At 46.9% G+C, this 6,843-nt stretch overlaps 1 long non-coding RNA gene across 1 annotated transcript; it reads left to right on the forward strand.

Moving 5' to 3' along the window:
- Positions 1-5,444: 5,444 nt before the first annotated feature.
- Positions 5,445-6,279, forward strand: LOC127309617 (uncharacterized). Its single transcript, XR_007857246.1, has 2 exons — positions 5,445-5,881; positions 5,962-6,279. It is a non-coding gene; the product is annotated as an uncharacterized lncRNA (long non-coding RNA).
- The last annotated feature ends 564 nt before the right edge of the window (positions 6,280-6,843 follow it).

A 6,843-nucleotide genomic window follows, 5' to 3' on the forward strand; every position in this document is an offset into this window, starting at 1 on the left:
TTGATTGTATGTATAAGATGGATGCCTGTTGTCATTTTTCTTGAGAGATTTTATGCATCTATGCTAGCTAATTTAAGAAAATAGAAAATAAACTATTCCGGTAAACGATTATTGGGTCGGGAGTGCAATACAAATGCATGTCCGTTTTTTTTTTCTAAACTAGTTTATTGTATACAATTTCCACGGTAAAGCATTTGTTTTTAAAAACTTCATTGTGCACGATTTTTTATTTTAAGCGCCGTAAATAGATATATTTTCCCTAGCATGAGAGTATTTTTTCCCTTGCCCGGGAGTTGTCATTAAAAAATTAAGTAATGTACACCCCCATTTAGTTAGATCTAGAACAGGTTTTTTAAAACTTCACGGGACAAAATATCTAAGCACCTAGACCAAATGTTAAGTAAAATATACATACATTACCCTCTTACTGATATTCACGGATTCACGGGACAAATCAAATATGCGAAGTGTCATCTTGACGAGAAAAAGCAAAAGAAAAAAAGAACTGAACAAATGTATAAAGTTATAACGTCCTTAAGTAGAACATCAAGAAATGTATGGTTAGGAGGCTGTCATCTGTAACTTGTGAGTATGAAACCTCTTCCCGGCAAATAAATTTTTATTTGTTTTGTCTAATTTTTCTATCTGTCCATGTCAGATCAAATAATGTAATGTCCTCATTTACAACACAAGGCTGATCTTGCTCCGGTGGCTACCGTGGGGTTACTGTCAAGCTCAGGTCGTGAGGTCGAATCCCTGTACGCGCGTGTGTATTTTTATTTGTTCCATCCGCACTGACAGGTGGGATCCACATGTAAGAAGATGTCAAGGGTCTAATGTGCCAGGTAAAAATACTAGGGGTGCTTCTGCAAAAACTGCTATTCCACATGTCATCTTTCGATTGATTGAGGACCAAATCTTCACATTGATTTCAAGTTATAGGACCATAGCTTCACACTTTGCAAGATGTAGGACTAAACCTTCACATGATGGATAAGTTGTAGGACTATAGATGTAATTAGCTCACACGCTATCTTGCATCCGTATGCATCTTTGAGGTTGATCAAGCTTGCTAGCTTCTGTATGTTTGATGATGTTCCATGATTCCTTTTTCGGAGATTAAAAAAGCAACGAGCTCAAATAGAAAAGATAGGGAATACGACTTTAAATCTTTTGATTGAAAGTTTAGTATTCTCAATTGCGTTCATTGTTCTATCGTCAGTTTTTTGGGTTCAGTTAAGTAGGAAGATCGGACTGTTTGCTTAAACCATGTTCTCAACATGCAAGCTGCAACCAGGGCTGAATTCGGAAATAGTGGAAAGTACCTTGTTATCCCAGCCCGCCATGGAATAGTGTGTGGACATCGTCTCCATACCTGACGCCTAGCACCTGGCAGGCAAACCCTATTTGCCGCACAACGCGAGCTGTTTTGCATTCTGCTCATGCCGACCCGGCCCGTTTAAAGTGCGGGTTTTTTTCTATCCCTTGTTTCTTTTGTATCTTTTTATTTATTCTTCTTTACCATATTTTATTTTAATTTTTTTAAAGAAAATGTTTTCATTTTCGTTTATACTAGGACAAAGTCCGTGCTTCACTACGGAGCAAATTGCAAGTCTATTTCGGCTGGTGTCGCCCAAGACACAAGCATCGTCCTTTTCCTAGCACCCACCACCCATGGGCAAGGTTACATAGTTATGTTGTACACGCATAGCTTGCATGCCTCTTTCTTTCATCGCTCTTTTATTGTCCCCATTAAACCACTCATCGAGAATTTATGATGGCCTAAAACCAAAAATTCTTAAAAGAAACAATTTTCTTTTCTACAAAGGGTTGTTTTTTAGAGGAAGACAAAGATATCATTAGGGTTGGATTCAAGGTACAGATGCATGGCGCCCGTTTGATGTTAGTTTTGGAGAAGAAAACTTATACTAAAAAACGCTAGGAATATTTTAGAATATATTATTGTGATCTGGCATTATACCAGAACACCCATCCAGAATTTTCACTATTTTATGCTGAATTCTGAACCTCAGTTATTCAGATACACGATATGTTGAATTATCAAAAGAATATACTGTAGAAAAGACCCAGCATTAACCGTCGATCTAAAATCCATGTAAACAACATCCAAATCCATGACAAAAAAAAGTTACTGAATACTCTCCGATCCCTCCGGCCCGGATTTGCAGGTGTTGAAACAATTATTATTAGTACTGAAAATAGATTGAAATAGAAAAAAATGAACCGGCGCAGTCCAAGGATGGATTATACCAGCAAAGAGCCAAAGACTGAAAATATGCACAAACTGAACAATTTGTATGATATTCCAGGCGAGTCGCGTATCTCGTCGCCATCGACCAGCAGTATGGCTCTCGCCCACAATCTCCGAGATTGACCCGACGATCTGCGTCTTTGAGTTGGTAACGAAAGCATAGGTAGATGTTGCACCTTGATCACATACACACCATCTGACGCATACGCACCAAGGAGCCTTGTCTAGCTAGTAGTTTTATTTTGATCGGCCTTTGGCCGTGCGTACAAGGGAGCCCTGGCTGCGGTTTTGACACCATGTTGTCGTTGGACTCTGCTCGAGTGCTCGCACGTGTCAAGGTGTGGGCTGCGCTGACGGCGGACTACCCATGGCAGCAGTATCTCTGCTAGGGATTCATTGATGGCAGCAGCAGCAGACCTGCTAGGGGATCTCTTGACCTTGGGGCAAACACAACAGCGGCGAATAGGTTGGCCTCCGCATCACCCACGTCCATGCCAATCGCGCAGAGGAGTTTTCCGCCCCAGACTTGGCCGTCTTCCTGGCTACCTCCCCAAGGCGAAGGTGAGGGGGAAACGCAGATCCTTCGATCGGATCATCGATGTCAAGCGCACCGGTCGAACGCGTTGTACCAGACAACGTCTACTGTTTTTATGGGTGCCTTTGGCTTGATGAACGGACAACAGAGTCCATGTCGAGCCCCATGGCCGCGTGCTTTAATTTAGCAAAGGCGTCGTCCCGGAGCTCCTAGCCACGCGCGCTCCCGTGGCCTGCCAATGCGTGCTTCACGCCATCGGTTCCTCGCTGGCCAACTCAGAAGGATTGAGAGTCTAGCTTCATGTCAGGGCCTGGCCATGCGCGCCGCCAGCAGCCGACATCAGAACGTCTCGTTTTCGTCGTGATCGATCTGGCGTTAACCTCCCGCGTCTCCTCAAGCTCACGTTAATTTATATAGGAACCAGGGCGTGGAGGCTAGAAAACGTATCCAATACGAAAAACTAATAAATCAAGGGAAAAGCTGGTGTTCCCCCGGACGATTACTTATCAAATCCTCCGGGTCCTGCCAGGCACGCGGTGTGTTGTGGTCCACGCGCACATGGGTGGGTCCCGCTGAACCAAAGGCAGAAAATATCCCGTCCATCTTCTTCCTCGCTTCCATGCGCGCGGCCAAGATCCGCCTTCGCCTGGAGCCGCGTCTGCACGCGACGCCGTCGGTCAACTCCGCAGCAGGCCACTGTCCGCCGCTCCCGCTCCTCCCCGGCCGGTCGCCGCTGGTCGCTGGCCGCCGCTCCCGCTTCTCGCCGCCGCGGAGGACTCGGCAAGGAGATCCGTCGGACCGCCACCTCTGCCGTGGGGCAGCCATGCTGAACTGCGCGCGCCGCCGCGCTTCCATGGGGATCCCACGGAGCTTGGACTGCGCGCCACCGAGCAGAGCTCGTCGTGTCTACCTGCTCCGGCTGCTGCTGCTGGCGTCCGTGACGTGGTGGCGAGATTTTCTCCGTCCTCCGGCTCCCCCAACCATGGTCGTCATCCTCCTCTTCCCCTTCCCTCTAGCTGCACGGCCGCCTGCTGCTAACGGCTCCTCGGCGTTTTTTTCTCAGGGGCGTGATGCTACAATAGCAAAAAAAATTGCTACAATATTTTTGTTTTCTTGCTACTATACCATATTTTTTTTTGCTACTATGTCTCCGGCGAGTATCCGGCGGAATCAGGTTTTGCTACATTTGTTCTAGGTTTTAGCTATAATAGTATACGTTTTTTGCTACAAGTTCTCCGGCGAGGTCTCCGGCGAGACTTCGATGAGGTCGGTTTTGCTACAATAGCAAAACAAAGTTGCTACAATCTTTGTGTGTATTTGCTACTATAGCATATATTTTTTGCTACTAAGTCTCCGGTGGGTCTCCGGCGACATCTCCGGCGAGTCTCCCATGAAGTTCTGTGTTTTTAGGTGAAAATAAATTTTGCTACAATTAAAGCGTTTTTTGCTACTTTGGTACATCATGGTAGCAAAAGTGGGAGAGAGGGCTGGTTGGTTTAATCTGACGGCCGAAAACATTCCAGATCAACAGATCGGACGGTTGGGGACCCGGGGGATTAGATTTCTAATCCCCCGGGGGACGCCCAGCACTTCCCATAAATCAATCTGGAGTTGTTTTCCTGCACGAGAGCTAAACCGACAGGCCTGGACTCGATGGTGCGACATAAGAAGACGCATAGAAAAACGGACGAAGACGTATTAGAACGGACCAAACCAAGGAAACGTTAGCTCATTTATTATTACTAGGAAACATGCCCGTGCGTTGCAACGGAAGAGGGTCCAGATAAACACAATAAAATGCAAAATTAAATTGAAAAGTTTGAGAAAAAATGGGAAAACCCGCCACTGCACTGGCCTAACAAAGCCCTAGTCGACGAAGCCAGCTGAAACCCAACCTAACCCAGCGATGGACCCCTGCATGACCCGTTCCCCAATTGCTACTCCCCGCCCGTTTTCTCGATCTGCTGCTAGACCCCGTGATCCCCCCTCTCGCTACGGCGCGACTCCCCGCTCCTCCCTCACCCGCTTATGTTGCATGTCTATTCCTATCTCTCCCCAGCTTTCCTCACTCGCTCTAGCGTGCCTCCCTCTCGACAGTACAATGTTTCTCGCCTCATCCCTCGAAACTTGTTCGCCCGGCCGCCCCTCTAGCCCTGACGCCATCCCTTGTTGCTCACATGTAGTGCCACCTCAGACCAAGCCCTAGCAGCTCCGAAGACCCCCTTCGAGCTCGCCTCCTCTTCGTTCGTGGCCACCTCCACAAGCTCAATGCAAGGCCACGTAGTGATGGGCACCGTGCTCCATTCCTCCTCCTTTTCCATGCCGTCCTCATCCCCGGAGGCGGGTCGACGCTTACGGGTAGATTTTTTTCGAAGCTGTATTTATACTCCCTCTGATCCATATTGCTTGATGCTAAAATAGATTAACAACTAAAATGTGTTTTAAAACGTGAATAGGAGGTAGTAATTTTTTAAAATTTCTGACATTAGGGGCAATTTTTTCCAAACCATAAGCTTTTTTACGATGATGATTTTATCCTTGAATTTGCTCTGGCCCACCAAAAGAAACATGTGGTTGTACCGTGTATCATTGAAAAGCACGCGTCTCAGCCACGTCTTCTTGCCCCGAACTCTGCTAGTCCCCTTCCCCGCATCTTGCTGCCTCTCCCTCCAACACTGGCGCCCCCCGCCCGCAGCGGCTACCCTCCAGCTTCGGCCATGCCCGCCGCGATTGCTGCTTGCTGCTGGCCACACTCTCTTGCCTGCTCGCTCTAATAGGCTGCTCCACACCTCTGTGCTTTTTACTCGTTTTTCCTCTTCCCCTAAATATGTCCGCTCCTGCGTGGAATACTCTCAGTTCGTGCAATTCGATTTTCCTCTTTCCCCAAATTCGTCTGGTCCAGCGATCAATTTACTCGTTTTTCCTCTTTCCCCAAATTCGTCTGATCCAAATCATCATGCCAGTGTATGCAATTTTCTCCTTCTCCTTCGGATCCTAGATCCAACAGTGGCTGTGCTGCTTGTTATTTTTCAAGGAGGCTTGTCGATAATCCCAAATACTACCTATATAAACAGGTGAGAATCCGTGTGAGGAATCGAGGTGGGGCTATTACTTAGGTCAATGATTACGTTAAATCTTACGACCGAATTTACAGGTAAATCTCCGCCTAGTCGGCGGACAGAAGCCCAACATGAAGGCCCAGTTCGGTGTGATCTTTTTTCTGGCAGGAAGACGAATCGCCTGGGGCGGCCTGAGCCGGTGGGCGTGAAGGAGCGAGGGTGGGGCGGAGTCCAGCGGCGGCGAGCAGGTCGGGCGCATCGCGCCCCGCGGTAGAGTTCTCTGCTCCCTCATTCGGCTACAGGAGGGAAAAAGGAAAACTAAATGAACCGGTACCATGGCAACTTAATGTATGCGACTTGGTGGAAGGGCAAAACCGTCCAAAAAAAAGCGTTGACGAAAATTTTGGCAGAAACCTTAGCTCCTTTATTATTAGGTATATAGATTAGGTATAGACTAGCACAATACCCGCGCGTTGCTACGGATGGATAAAATTTTAAATCTATATATTTAGCATAACAAATATATTTTGTCATGATAAGAAAATATATCATACGGATTGGTATTTATCGAATATAGAAACTCTAACTCGAAAACCCAACAACCCTTGGCGCCTGATCTGACTGAACTGAACCATCCCACCCACCTAAAGAAAACCTCCTCTGCGCCAACTCATAGGACATCCACCCATCCTTTGCCTCCTACTTCTCCGACTTACACATGTGCATGGCTCCAGCCTAGTTCCTTTGTACTCACTGTCTTCTTCCCTTCCTACTTAGTAGTCCTCGACTTGGCCCCATTTTGGTACTTTGTCTCTCCCCTTCCTCCAATTACCCCACACACCGCCCACTTTAGCGACCCATCGGCATCTCTTTTGCCACAAAAATTATGTTTATATTTGGAGAGAGTACATAATTTCACACTTCACTTTTCTGAGAATTTCTACTCACCAACCCACGGCTCGGCCCCTTTTTCCTAC

Source organism: Lolium perenne, chromosome 6 (genome assembly GCF_019359855.2).
Source record: "Lolium perenne isolate Kyuss_39 chromosome 6, Kyuss_2.0, whole genome shotgun sequence".
NCBI lineage: Eukaryota > Viridiplantae > Streptophyta > Magnoliopsida > Poales > Poaceae > Lolium > Lolium perenne.